The sequence below is a fragment of the Notamacropus eugenii genome, chromosome 2 (assembly GCF_028372415.1).
Source record: "Notamacropus eugenii isolate mMacEug1 chromosome 2, mMacEug1.pri_v2, whole genome shotgun sequence".
Lineage (NCBI taxonomy): Eukaryota > Metazoa > Chordata > Mammalia > Diprotodontia > Macropodidae > Notamacropus > Notamacropus eugenii.
Window position 1 is genome coordinate 433,965,799 of NC_092873.1, and position 15,541 is coordinate 433,981,339.

At 41.9% G+C, this 15,541-nt stretch overlaps 1 long non-coding RNA gene across 1 annotated transcript in view; it reads left to right on the forward strand.

The window, feature by feature from the left end:
• Positions 1–2,389: 2,389 nt before the first annotated feature.
• The window catches only part of LOC140529414 (uncharacterized), a 52,949-nt gene continuing 39,797 nt past the window's right edge, over positions 2,390–15,541 (forward strand). Inside the window, exon 1 of the long non-coding RNA XR_011975543.1 lies at positions 2,390–2,622. This is a non-coding gene — a long non-coding RNA (uncharacterized lncRNA). The remainder of the gene's footprint in view (positions 2,623–15,541) is intronic.

Below are 15,541 nucleotides of genomic sequence, written 5' to 3' on the forward strand. Positions count from 1 at the left end.
ATATTATCTTTCCATGTAGGAATATAAACAGTTCAGCTTTAGAAAGTCTTTTATGATTTCTCTTTCCTATTTACCTTTGCATTTTTCTCTTAATTCTTGTGTTTGAAAGTCAAATTTTCTATTCAATTCTGGTCTTTTCATCATGAATGCTTGAAAGTTCTCTATTTCATTGAATGACCATTTATTCCCTTGAAGTATTATACTCAGATTTGATGGGTAGGTGATTCTTGGTTTCAATTCCAGTTCCTTTGACCTCTGGAATATCCCATTCCAAGCCCTTCAATCCTTTAATGTTGAAGCTGCCAGATCCTGTGTTATCCTGATGTATTTCCACAATACTCAAATTATTTCTTTCTAGCTGCTTGCAGTATTTTCTCTTTGATCTGGAAACTCCGAAATTTGGCCACAATATTCCTAGGAATTTCTCTGTTTGGGTCTCTTTCAGGAGGTGATTGGTGGATTCTTTCAATATTTATTTTGCCCTCTGGTTCTAGAACATCAGGACAGTTTTCCTTGATAATTTCATGGAAGATAATGTCTAGATTCTTTTTTTTGATCATGGCTTTCAGGTAGTCCCATAATTTTTAAATTGTTTCTCCTGGATCTATTTTCCAAATCAGTTGTTTTTCCAATGAGATGTTTCACATTATCTTCTATTTTTTCAAACTTTTGGTTTTGTTTACTAACTGCTTGGTTTCTCTCATAGTCATTCATTTCCCTGAACTCAGTTCTGTCTTTCAATGAATTATCTTGTTCAGTGAGCTTTTAAACGTTCTCCTCCATTTGGCTAATTCTGCTTTTTAAAGCCTTCTTCTCCTCATTGGCTTTTTGGACCTCTTTTTCCAGTTGAGTTAGCCTATTTTTAAAGCTTTATTTTCCTCAGCATTTTTTTGGTTCTCCTTTAGTAAGCTGCTAACTCTTTTTTCAAGCTCTTCTATTGTCTGAGTCCAGTTTAAGTTCCCTTTGGAGGCCCTGGAGGCAGGGGCCTTGACCTCCTCTGACAGTATGCCTTGTTCTTCCTCATCCAAAAGGATGGGGGGGGGAGTCACCTGTTCCCCAAGAAAGTAACCTTCTATTGTCTATTTTTTTTTCCCTTTTTTGGGCATTTTCCCAGCCAGTTACTTGACTTCTGAGTTTCCTCTCCACAACCACCTTGCCTTCAGTTCTGCCAAGCCAGCACTGAGGGTTGAGATTCAGATGAGCCTCTCCAATCCCTTAGGGGCTTTAGGTGGGGGCAGCGCTGCTATTCAGTGTGAGATTAAGATCAGCTGCTCAGGTGGGGGCAGGGCCACCCCCCAGGGCTCAGTTCCCTCAGGGGCTTTACAATGAGACCTTCAACAATGAATGCAGGCTACTGCCTGCTTTGGGAGCCCCTGTCCACTGTTACCTCCACTGCTGCCACCTGAGGAGGCCTGAGTTATGGGGACACCCTGCTCCCTTCTCAGCCAGCCAAAAAAACCCTCTCACTGACCTTTAGCGCCTGTGGGTTGAAGGATCTAGGCTGCCACTAGAGATTCTGTCCCTGAAGCCTGCTTGGTTCTGTTCCTCCTGGTGCCATGTGGCCAAGGCTAGGCTGGGCTCTGCTCCTCCTCCAGTGCAACAGACCTTTCCCATCAGTCTTTCAGGTCACTCTGGGCTGGAAATCTCCTCCACTCCATCGTTCTGTGACTTCTGCTACTCCAGAATTTGTTGAGAGTTCTTCTTTACAGCTATTTTATGGGCTGTGGGGTAAGAGCCAGTGTATGTGCATCTTTCTACTCCTCCATCTTGACTCTGCCCCCCTCAATCCACTGTCTTCTGATTCAGAGGCCAGAATCTCCTGCTGCGCTGTGCTGTCTCTGTAACTGCCATATTCATATTAATGATGATGATACTGATTCCAATTAACAGAGACTTTTAAGGTTGACAATGTACTTTCTTCCCACCTCCGTTAGATAAGCATGGGAAGTATTATTTTTCTCTGTTTTACAGATGAGGAAACTGAGGTTTAAGAGGCATAGCTAGAAAGTATTTGATATGGGATGGGATCCTAGTCCTGGTCTGTGCTGGCCAGGAACAACTTAGTGATTACGAGTTCCTGAGTCCTGATTTGTGAAAGAATCGTACCCCTGCTATCCAGTCCCCAGGAAGAACTGGGTAGTAAGTGGGAGCAGGAGAAGGTTCAGGACCCCTGCTTCATTCTGACTAGTTCTTTGTTGGGAGAGGGAAATGAAGTATAGGCTATTCTGAATTGGGATTTGAGATTTTTGACCTCTTTAAAAAAAAAAAAAGGTAGGAGGGCTACCTTACAAAAAAGGCGACTGGTACAACCACATTGTTTGTTTTTCACCTAGGAGGAGCAGGTTGAGTTATATATGAGATGAACATCAAGTTTCCCAGTCCCAAGAGCTGCAGCATGATAGGTCAGGCATCCAGCTTGCCAAGCACAAAAGCAAACATACCAGTGGAGGGGTATGTGTACAGACGTTCCCTGCTCAAATATCCGGGTGAGCTTGGTGGATGCTCATCTTACCATCCTGCCCCAGGATAGAGAGGGTAGCCATTGCCAGGTGGAATGAGCAGGACAGTCATTTTGGGGAAGGAACTGGAAAAAGAGAAGAGTCAAAATCGTAATCCGGCAAGGTCAGGAACAGTATCTCTTTGCATGCCACCCCTAGCTTCTTCTCCCAAAGCCCTGACAGTTGACTGGATACTCCCCTTGATTTCCCTGTCTTCTGCTTGTTTGTACCATGGTTTCTTGGGAATACTGTCCATCTATTAATTCTCACAGAACTGCATCATCTAATCCAATTGGTAGGGGCTCTAATAGGTCAGAGAATCACAGGATTTAGGGCTAAAGGGGATCTTAGGATTACACACTTACTTTACATGGAAAGAAAATGAGAATAAAAGGATAAAATGTTCACTTTGAGGAGGATAGAGCCTCCTGTAAGGTCTAGTCTGTCCAGGGAAAGCTCAGAGATCTGGATCCTTGATCCCATGGAATGCAGAAACTACAATGGCTTCCTGTCATCTTAGAAATAAAACCCAAAGTCCTTCACTTACCAGAATGTCAACTGTTCAAAGGTAGTGTCTTTTTAAAAAACAAACAAACAATTACATTCCCAGCACATAAGACAGTGCTCCTCATAGAACAGGGATGTAACATGCTTTCACTGAGATGATTTGAATGCTTTTGACACTCTAGGCTCTCAATGTGGTATACCTTAACTTTTCAGCTTTGTTTCACATTGTTCCTTCTCTATGGTCCAGAAAGACCATACTGTACATCCTTCCTAATAAACTTTCCTGACTGTACCTTTTTGCTCCCTAAACCTGAAATGGCCTCCTAAAAGGCTGTTTCCTTAAGAAAGCCTTTCCCAATCACCACTTCCCTTCAGAATTTCAATAGCAATTTGTTTTTGCCTCTCTTCTCTGTTCATCTGTTTGCATTATAGTTCACTCCCATTCTTTCCCCCTCTCCAACTTTATTGGATGCTCCTGGAGAAGAATGTTTTCTTCTATTTTTCATCTCTTTAAATGCCTATCAGGTATTCAATTAATATTTTTTGAAGATAAAAGGAGAAGAATAGGTTGGAAGGAATTTCAGGCTTAGGAATTCATATAGGAGCAAAAGTGTAGATATGAGAAAGTAAGGGGTCAAAACAAGGCATAGAGAAAGTTCAGTCTGGGTTAACTCCCTCTGAGTCTTAGTTACCTCATCTTTAAAATGGGGATAATAAACCTTGTACTATCTACCTCATAGGATTGTTGTAGTGGTTTAGAGAGGAGAACAATGAATCCAGAATCAGTAGACCTAGATTTGGGACCCAGTTCTGCTACCAATTTGTTGAATGACCTTGGGCAAGTTCTTTAGCTCTACGACTCAGTTCCTTCATCTGTAGAATGAAAGTTGAAATGACTTGTGAGGTACCTTCCAGCTGTGATATTCTATGTGCTACAAATGTGTATCCAAGGGGAACAAAATGGACTTCCCAGAATGGGTCCAAACACTGATGTTTCATTGAGACACCATTTTCCTCTGAGATTTATGTGTCTGCCATACTGTGTTTTTGTGTCACAGAGGATTAGAGGAGAATTCTGGGAAGAAGAAAAGCTAACACACAGGGTTAGAGAAGGTGATGTCCAAGATTATAATGGTTGTATTCAGGAGTGAGGAGTCCCGGCATGTTCATGACACCTCACAGACAAGAAGAGATACTGCCAAGGGCAGAGACAACTCAGAGCACCATGATACCAGCAGATTCAACCTTCATCTTGAATGTCCACAAGAACTACCCTACTTGTTTTGGTCCCAGAGACAAAGAGAGAATTCTCCCCCTGTCACCCCACCCCCCATTTTGGAGAGCTTCAGAGAAGCACTGTCCCCAAACTATTCGGGTGGAAATTCCGGTAGGGTGATGTGCTTAATCCAGAATGGGTGTTGGGATGTGTTTTCCTATTGTTTTTCTTGGCAATCTTGCCCCAATTTAATATTTTACTGTGTCACCACATTTGATTCCATTCTGTTTTATGCGAGCTGAATCAATGCCACTTTAAGCTGAAGTCGGTGATACTTATTGTCCAAAATACTCCCACTTTTAATCTGTAATCTCAGAGAAGAGTGGGGGGGAAAGTAAAGGATTGAGTCCAGGGGTGGGGAACCTGCAGCTTCGAGGTCACATGTGGCCCTCTACGTCCTTGGATTCAGCCTTTCAGCCGAGTCCAAGTTCAAGGGGATTAAGGGTCTCTTTAATAAAAAAAAATTCGTTTTGTGAAACTTGTATGCAGTCAAAAGGTCACACCCAAGGACCGAGAAGCCCACAAGTAGCCTCAAGGATTATTCCACTGTACTATAAAGATTTATGTAAATTACTCTGGTCCTAGAGGAAAGGATCTGACTAATAAATCCACTGGAAGGTGTTAGGAATTTAAAATGTTACCCCCCTCCTAGAAGGACTTGTATTTTAAAAGAGAATGAAAGAAGAAGGTAATACTCGGTTCAAGGAATGAATCTCTGATATCCCAGGAGAGTGATTTTTAGTGTGTTGTGTGGACTTTCTCTGAGCCCTTCAGATCTCATCATGTTAAATGACTGCCGGTTCTGGCGAGATGTTAGGTGGTTCTGACCATCTAGTTTGGGGGCAATTCAAAGAACAGAAGCTGGGTGTTCTCAATCCCAGAAGAAGGGTTTTGACAAATAATCTTGAGAAGAATCGAGGCCTGTTAGCAATTTAAATCTCCATTGCAATCTCCCTTGGACTCAGGAATTTAGAAGAAATAGGATGGGGGCACCGTTGTCTCCTCTCTCCTGGTTCCCTTTGTATTCATTTTTAAGGTAACCGGGAGGGGATTAGGACAGGATCAGGTCCAGGATGAGGGTAACCCGAAAGCAAGACAATTTGTAAATCATCCAAATATTATAGAGATGCAAGGAAGTGTCATCATTTCTCTATCAGCTCTCTAAAAATGAAATCTTTTTTTTGTCTTATTTTTTAAATTTATTTTTATTTTCTAAAAGTGAATCTTAGAAAAGACAGGGGAACATCCTCAGTTCCCTCATAAAAAGAATTGAGGTAGATTTTGGTCTCCACCTCTCCTCCTTTCCATCCTCTCCCTTGCAATTCAACACTGGTGCAAAGCAAAGGTTTTAGTTTCCTGTAAGATGAGAGAGCCAGGCCAGAGGATCTCAAAGTTTTCTTAGGCTCTAACTTTCCATGCTTCTGAGGGGACTCTGAGTGTTTATGGGTGGCACATAGTAAATGCAGCCTGAGGGACCATGTAACCTCAGGACACTGAGTTAGGGGGCCTGGTTCCCTTCTCCTCTTGAATGATATCAAAGAATCACAGGATCTTAGATCTAGGATTAAAGGGATCTTGGAGGCGATCATGTCTAGCCCACTCACTTTACAGGTGAGGAAACTGAGGCAGAAGTTAAGTGACTTGCCCAGGCTCTAACAGCTAATAAGTGTCTGCGGAGGGATTTGGACTCTTCTTGACTCCAGGGCTCTACCTACTCTCCTACCCTGTGTTAGAGTCAGAGAGTACCCGCCCCCATTCTCCAGGAAATCTTCCTTCATGCCCTACCCACTCTAGTTAGAAACAACCATTTTCTTCCTTATTCCTCATGTAGTATCTTGCCTATTGTTTTTCAGTCATTTTTCAATCAATCTTTTCAAGCAATCTTTACGATTGCATTTGGGGTTTTCTTGGCAAAGACACTGGAGTGGTTTGCCATTTCCTTCTCCAGCTCATTTTACAGATGAGGAAACTGACACAAACAGGCTTAAGTGACTTACCCAGGGTCACACAGCTAGTGAATGTCTGAAGCTAGATTTGAATGCACTAAGAGGAGTCTTCCTGACTCTAGGCCCAGCTTTTATGCACTATGGTGCTGATGGGGTTCTTGGGTACATGTGCTTGGGCCCCAATTCTAAAATCACATTTCTCTTTAAAAATCCACATTTCTCCCTAGCCTCAAAACACTATCCCAGGCAGTTTCTCCCCAGCCCAAGGACACAGCCTGCCCCAGCAATAACTGTTATCTCCCTTCCTGATACAGCAGCCAGCTGCACCTATAAAACTGGTTAGTCTGAACCAGCTGTGTACTGGCTGAACAGGCTGTGCACTGGGTCATGACAACATTTACTACTCACTGACCAATCATAGGTATCCTAGACTTAGACATACGTATACTGCCTTACATTTATCTTGTCTAACAAGACATTGATGAGAGCAGTCTGTTATTCCTGAGTCAATGCTGACCACTAGTTGACTTGGTCACTTTTCAGGCCTAAAACCACATCTCCAGGTAGCCCTGCCTTGGGCTATTTTTCAATGAACTCTGGCTAAAATACCTGTGCAGTAGAAACCAAAAGTGCATGTTCATTTAGGAACTGACCACTCCTTAACCACTCCCTAATCCCCCTCCAAAACACCTGGTTAGCATATTTGGCACATGTTTTACTGTGGAATATCCTATGTAAACTTTACCTGTACCCCTCTAAGGTTTCAGGTTCCCTAAGAACTCTTCCCTGCTGAAAAGCTTAATAAATCCTTACCTTGACCTCAACGATGCTTGAGTCCGTGAATTCTTCTCCAGATGTCCTGGCCCTGATACTCTGGTCCTTGTGAGGGTCTCACAACCCCCTCTTCCAGCCCTCATCAGTGCCACCCAGTTGCTCCTAGCATTTTGCCTAGCTCTCTATTATTAATTTTTTATTTTGCATTATAGTTCTTAGCATTATTGTTCCTACTTAGAATGAAATCTTTCTGAGGGCAGGGACTTTACCTCATCTAACCTTCTTGTCTCCCCTTGCCTAGCATAAACTACTCTGTACACAGGAAACACCTAGTGAATATTTATTGAGAAAGTGACTTTCCCAAGCCACTTTACTAGCTGGTAATTCCATGAAGGACTGGGGTAGCTTAGTCTACTGGGAAGAGCACTAGATCTGAAATCAGAAGACCTGGGTTGGAGATTGTTTTCTGCCCACTCTCAAGCTCTGTGTGGTAGGTAGAATGTCCAGCCTGGAATCAGGAAGACTCATCTCTCTGAATTCAAATCTGGCTTCAGACACTTGCTAGCTGTGTGACCCTGGGCAAGTCACTTAAGCCTGTTTGTCTCAAATTCCTCATCTGTAAAATGAGCTGGAGAAGGAAATGGCAAACCTCTCCAGTGTCTCTGCCAGGAAAACCCCAAATGGCATCATGAAGGGTTGGACATGATTGAAACAACTGAACAACAACAAAATAGGGTATTTATAATAATATTTGTACTACCTGCTTCAGAGAGTTGTTGGGAGAAAAGAGGAAAGTGCTATGTGAATGTGAGCTGTGATTATGATGGAACTCAGCCCCCCAGGTGCAGGAACTCAGAGCAGGAAGTGATCTTAAATTTTGTCTAGTTCTGCTGGTACCAAAGTAGGAAATACTGTTAGCACACTCTTTAAGAATGGCTACTCACCTTTTGTTTGAAGACCTTCCCTTCCGCATCTCTGTCAGATGAGGCATTCACAAGGCAGAACCTTTCAATTCTGGACATGTCTGATTGTCGGACTTTTCCCTTCCATGGAGTTAGCCTCTCTGTGCCTTCTACTCATTGTTTGTAGTTGTACCTACTAAGACCAAGCAGAGCAAAGCTGACCCCTCTTCCATGTAACCAGCTCTTTAGATGCTTCTTTTTTTAGGCTAAGCATCCTTAGTCTTTTCAATGATATAACATGATTTCTAGTCCTCTTACTACTTTGTTCACTCTAATTACCAACAGGATTAAAGACCCAGTTTAGCAATATTCTTCCAGAAAGGTAGCACCTAGAAACTGACATGAGTCCAGATGCCACCAAACCAGAGTAAAGTGCAGCCTGAGATAGTCACGTCCATTGTCCTAGAAACCACACAGCCTAAAATCCCATCAGAATTTGTTCTTTTGACTTCAAATCCAGTGTTCTCAGCTGTATATGCTACCTCTTGGGGAATGAGGGAGGGGTGCAATATTGAGGGACCCCAGGAGCCTAGGAATGGGGAAGGGGACACTGAAAAGGGAGGTGTACCCTTCCAAATGAATTTTACTAATGATGAGCCCAATGATCCTAGAAAAACATGGATAGACTTAAGTAAAATAACGAAGAGTAAAATGAGCAGAACAAGAGAATGTTGTATATAGTAACAGCAATATTGTTTTAAGAAGAACTTTGAGCGAATAAGTCATTTTGACTATTCTAAATACCCAAATTAACTACCAAGGACCTAAGAAGAAGGACTCTATCTGCTTCCAGAGAAAGAACTGCTGAATAAAAGTATGTATAAAATGATTTTACATACATATACATACATACACATGTGTGTATGTATATACACACATAAGTATATATACACACATATAAGTACATATACACACACACACATATATATATATTTATGTCTAAAGGTAGCCCTCTCAAGGTTGGGGGGAGGGAAGAAAAAAGAAGTTACAGGATAATTTTATTATATATTTAAAAAGAATAGCAAGCTGTACATAAGAGATGTGCAGTTTTACGTGCAATCATCTTTTTTGTTATACTATGTTATGGAAATGCCTGTCTTATTCCATAAATTAAAAATAAATTAAATACAAATTTTGAAAAAGAGAGGTGGAGGGTCACCAAAGACTCGCCAAGACTGGGCGTTGGATAGCAGCAGTATTCTCCAGCCTCAGCTGCCTAAAGATAATGGTGCCATCAAAGTACTGTCAGAAGACTGGACTGAGTCCCACCTCTGCCTCTTACTCATTGTACAACAGCCTTGGATAGGTCACTCAGCCTCTCTGAGGCTGTTTCCTCTTCCACAAAAAGTTGGACAAGGTGACTTCTAATATTTTTTTTAACTTTTTTCCCACCGTGAGTTAGAAGGTTCCTCCTCATTGCTGTGGGAAGATTTTGCCCTTCTCCTTAAGACTGGAGTTGAGAGGTTTCATCTGTCTGGAATTCTCCAGGGCTCCTCATAGTCTGGGGAAGGTGGAGGGGATGGTCACCCTATTGATCAGGGACAAAAAGTGGGTAAAAAATGAGATGGACTTGCTGATTGAACTTTTCCCCTGTTGAGCCTGTGCTTCTAGTCTGACAGCTTTGAAAGAAAAGTAAAGCCTGCTGAGATGTGGAGGGAGAAGACCCTCCTGACTCACCTCCAGCCTAGCTCTGCCCTGGCTCCTCCAAGGGACCGCTGTTGTAGGTGCTCAGAGCCAAGCCTCTGAAGGTGCGGCCCAGTACTTTCTCCTGGTAATGTTTAATATAAATTTTAGACTTTAATAAGGGCCAAAGTTTGAATTAAGAAGAGCCTGAACCTAATAGTCCCCTTTGTTTAACTTAGAGGATGCCTTTTGATGTCAAGCAAATGGGACTTCCTTACCAGACCCTTCTTCTAGTATCCTAGTGATAAGAGAAAAACACAGATACCTTGGGTTGTAACTTCAGCTTTGTCAACTCTGTTAAGATAAACAACTTCAAAGGCATGCTAGGGAAAGAAGATGCCCAGAGCTTGGGATCATAAAACCCAACTGATGCTACTTTGTTTTCAGTGTGTTTATCTAAGAGAACTCCTTTCTCACAGCAAAATGTATATAAGCCAGAAGATTTCTGCACTGGGGAGCCAGAACATTTCTGGCTCCATAATGCATTATGTTACTGTTGTCTTTAATAGGGAATTGATTAATTAATTAATTAAATCATAAAATGTATGCATTTAGCTTGTTGCCTTTTCTTAACAAGTTTTTAGGTCAACACTCCCAACAGCTGGGCAGTCAGGCAGCATTCAAACATTTCAGGAGTCCAGAGGCTCCTGCCCTTGTCAGGAAAGGTAAACAGCACAAATTTCCCCATAGAGCCCCAGTCGAGAATCACAGAACTTCAACCTTGGAAGGGACTATAGAGACCATCTGGTCCAACCTGTCCTTGAGCAGGAAGCAATTTCTTTGTTAGTTATCTGACCTCTATCTAAAGCTCTCCAGCGAGGGGGAAGCTTTCATCTCCTGAGGAAGCTTGTTCCATTTTGGGTCAGCTCTAATTGTTAAGGAGTTTTTCCTGACATCAGACTAATATCTGTTTTTTGGCAACTTTACCCATTAGGCCTGCTTCTGCCTTCTTGGGCTAAGTGGAATGTCTTTTCCATAATTAGCCTTTCAATTACTTGAAGACAGCTATCAGGTCTCCCATTAGTCAGTTAACAAACATTTATTAAAAACTTAGAATGTGCCAGGCTTGGGAAATATAAATAAGACCAGAAAGAAAGACAATATCTATCCCCAGAGAGATTACTTTCTAACAGGGAAGATGTTGTGGTCAGTCCTTTGTTCTTGAAGAAGACCGTGACATCAGGGGAGTGATGTCATGACATGGTGAGGCAGTGCTGTGCAAAGTCACCAGCCTCACGTTCTCCTCTGGAGCCCTCCAGGTCCTGTGGCAAGATACACATCAGGATGACGGGAGATGGCTCCAAATACAGTGGGAGACCTTGGGCTTTTTAAGCTAAGGTTTTTAACAAGTCTCAGTTTGTCTGAGGCAATGCCCATTTAGTGATTCCGGCAAGGTAAGAAATGAAACAGAGAATGACCTCAATAATTCCTGAAGATCTCCAGTGAAAATAACACAAAAGGAAGCTGAAGGAGGACAGTGGAGATGGTAACCACCATGGGGACATGGTGGAAGAAGGCCTGTGGAGATGAGACATTAGTGCAGTGTGAACTCCCTCCTTAAAATGGAGGTTCTGGGAAGAACCAGCCAATCATAAGTCGAGGCCTCAGGGGTGAAGTATGTCCAATGTGAGAACTAGTCCAGTGGTCTAATGAACTTCCAGGGTGAAGATGTTTCTGTGGCATGATAGAGAAAGACCAGTGGGAAAGAAACAATGGTGCATCCTGAAATGCCATGAAGCTCTCCAAGATAAACATCAGATTTTCTTCAATCTATCCTTTAAGGGCACTTTCTCCAGTCCCCTCATCATTTGGACTACTTCTTTTTAAAAAAAATGATGTCATTCGAATGAGTGTTTTTCAGAAATACTAGAAAGACTTACATGAACTGATACAAAGTGGAGTAGTAGAACCAGAGCATTGTACACAGTAATAGCCACATTGTGCCATGATCTGTGATGAATGACTTAGCTCTTCTTGGCAATACAGTCATTCAAGACAATTCCAAAGGACTCCATGATAAAAAGCTCTCCACGTCTGATGAATGTAATGAACAGATAGAATCCGAATGCAGATTGAAGTATACTAATTTTCACTTTATTTTTTCATGGTTTTCATGACTAATATATACATAGGTTTTAAAAAATTAAAATTAGAGTGAGGTCATTAAAAATATTTTAATAAATATGTCTTTTCTTTCTATCGAGAGAAAGAAGATTCTTGTAACAATTATGCATAGTCAAGCAAAACAAATTCTCAAGCTGACCATGTCCAAAAAAAAAAATCTATGTTGAATTCTGTCCCATGAGTACGACATTTCTCTGTCAGAAGATGGATGGAGTGCTTCATGGTTGGTCTTCTGGAATCATGGTCAGTCATTGCACGGAAGTCTTTCAAAATCATTTATCTTTACAGTGTTGTTGTAATTGTACCAGTTGTTCTCCTGGCTTTCCTGGCTTCACTCTTTATCAGTTCATACATACCTTCCCAGCTGTCTGGTTTCCTATCAGCTGCATTTCTTTGGACTAGACTCCATCAAGCCCCCAGGAAATCTCATCAGCTGGAAACATCATCCTGTAGGACTCATCAGCCTTGGTCCTCAGGCCTTCTCAGTACTCTCAATATCCTCTCCCTTTCTAATTAGAAAGCTGGAAGACAGAGCTAAGGACTTCTCCCAAGGCCTTCCAAAGCTCCAGGTCAGCGCTCCTTCCTTTCCCACCCTCTGCACTCCTTTGAACTGGATGCCATTGAGCTCCCAAGCTGAGTGCCTTCCTTCTTTCCCCCTAACCTTTTTTTTGCAGTTTCATCTCTCACTAGGTCATTAAGTTTCCAGAGGCCAAGAACTATTTTGTTTCTTTCTTTTTTATTTGTAGCCTCAGCACTTAACACAGTGCCCGACACACAGGAGGTACTTAATACTTGCTTATTGAAGGATTATTCCTTTCATCATTTCCAATGGCACATTACCATTATAATCTCTAGGTCTTCATTTGTTCAGCCATTCCCCTAACCGGCCATCCTATTAATTTTTAGCTCATTGCCAATACAAAAAGAGCTGCTATAAATATTTTTGTACATCCGAGTCTTTTTCCTCTTTCTTTGATCTCTTTCGAATATACATTGGTTAGTGATTTAGTTCCAAATTGCTTCCTAGAATGACTGATGGCTCTATCCACAAAGCATAAGTGTATGTATTTTCCCAGGCCCCCTCCTCTTGTTATACTCCAATCCTTCCTAAAATGTGGTGCCCAGAATGGAATAAGGTACTACAGCTACATTCTGACCAAGGCAAGATGCAGGGGATCATCCCTCTCTGTCATTCTGGATACGGTTTTTTGCTGCAGCCTAAGCTTTTATAGGTCTTTTGACTACCATATTACATGGCTGATGTATATCAAAGGTGTATCCTCTGCTTTCTGAGGAAAACCCCTCCTTTTCAACTGTGATGAAAAAGGGAGGGGGAGACTTTTGCCACTGGGAACTGAGAATACACCGATTGATGACTGGAGGGGGCTGGTGGCTGTGGGTAGAGGATTCTTACACATCCTTGTTTCTCAGTCCCACCATCAGTTCTGGGCAGTGGGCCAGGCTCCTGGCTGCACTGTTGTTCCCTTCCTTCCACTGGGACAGCTAATAAACAAAGGCAAAATAAGAGGTTATTTTCCAGGGAGATCCTCTCCCTCCACTTCCTTGTCTTCCCCTGTTCCTCCCACTCATCTTGAAGTCTGGAGCCTGCAGTGGCAATCTCCATTCTCTGACTACCTTTCTGTGTGTCCCTGGGAGCATGTGTGAACAATAATAATAATTTGTATTTACAAAGGGTTTTATAGTTTACAAAATGTTTTCCTTACAGAAATCCTGGGGGGTAGGTTGTGCAACTATTATCATTATCTTTTCGTAGAGGAAGAAACTGAGACCCAGAGAGGTAAAATTATTTGCTCAGAGTCAGACAGAAAATAGAGCCAGGATCTGAACCCAGCACTTGTGGCAACCAGTTCTTTCAGCAACGTGGTACTTCATTGGGCTTTAGTTGTTTCTTTGTAGGTAGGAAGAGGTCTGGGTTCTGGGTCCTATGCCTAAGGCTTTAACCCTGACTATGACCCTAATTATCTCTGGGACACTGGGAAAAGCCCTTTCCTTTTGAGCCTCAGTTTTCTCCTATGTAATAATAATAACTGAATCTCTAGAAGAAAATGTGCCATTGCACCATTTTAAACTTTGTCTTCATTAGGAACATTTTCTCTACTACTTTATTAAGTCCAGACAATCAACAAAGCCCTGATTTACGTTTGTCCGATTTCCAAAGTATAAATGCTCCCACTGAAAATTTAACAATAGGTATGTTGGTTTGAGCTGGAATACCCTTAATAGCAGCTGATATTTATGTAGCCCTTTAAGATTTTAAGTCACTTTATGTCCTTTATGTCACTTGATCTGAAGAAATGGGAATAATACCAGCACTACAAATCCTGCCAAAAAAAACTACCAAACAGGATTGTTTTGAGGAAGTACCTTTTGTAAACCTCAGTGTGCTACTTAAATGTGTGCGATTTCTAGAACCACAACTGGCATGGGGATGCTGAGGCTTTGCCGAAGGGCATCGATATATCAGGAGAAGGAAGTAAAGAGTATGTCTCCTCCCCTGGAGGAACTATCGCTGCAATGATTACTGCCTCCTGCACCTTGCCTGGCACAGATACTGCACAGTTCTTAGTACTATGACCCTCCCCCCCAACTTCTTTCTTAGGACATGGCAGAAAAGGGGAATGGGGAACAGAAATGAGCCTCCAGCTGAAGAAGCCTGGACTGAGAGCAGAGAGACCTTCTCCTGATTCAGGAAGATGATTCCCAGAGGAGCTGTTTTTCTAGGATACACTAGTGATTGTCCTCTGTCCTTTGTTCTCAAAGAGGACCATGACATCAGGGAGGTGATGCTATGACTTGCAAGTGAATTGGATTTAAGTGAGGCAGTGCTGTGCAAAGTCACCAGCCTCACTTTCTCCTGAGCCATCTGGGTCTCTTGGCAAGATACATGTCAGGATGACTGGAGATGGCTCTGAATACCGTGGGAGACCTTGGCCTTTTTAAGCTGAAGTCTTTCCCAGGTCTCAGTTTCTCTGAGGCAACAGTCATTTAGTGACTAAGGCTAGGTAAAAATGAGGCAAAGAATGGCCTCTTTTACCTAGTCAAAAAAAAAAATATATCAATCTGGGAGGGGAAGATCCTCAGGGTTTCTAGCTAAAACAGAAACAATTGCTATTTATATGTACTCTGAGCCATCAAAATCCAAACAAGTTTGAGTTCCACATTCTCTCCCTCTTTCTATCCCAGTCCTACCCCCCACTGAGAAGGCAAGCATCAACGTCCTTCTTAATAACTGTTCATTTCACATTCAGGTAAAGCTTTAAGGCTTATAAAGCGTTTTTAGTATATTATCTCATTTGCTCCTCACCACAGCCTTCACAGTAAGTGCTATTATCATTCATATTTTACAGATAAGGAAATTGAGGCTAGGAGAAGTTACCCTTGTCTAGGCTCATACTGCTAGTGTCTACACATGATTTGAACTCAGGTAATCCTGATCCCGAGTCCAGCATTGTATACTGTTTCACATAGCCGAGCCAGATCAATATTCAAGATGTGGTCTGACTGGGGCAGAGTAAGCAGAACTTTTTCAATTTCTTTTTCAAAGATAGGAATATTTAAGTATTCTCTTTCCCCTTCTGTTATCCAGGTATATTCATCCATTTCCCTTAGATTATTAACTTAGATTGTTACTGGCATATAATCGAGCAAAATAACTCTTAATAACTGCTTTAATTTCATCTTCATTGGTGATGTATTCACCTTTTTTCATTTTTGATACTAGTATCTGGTTTTCTTCTTTCTTTTTTTAAT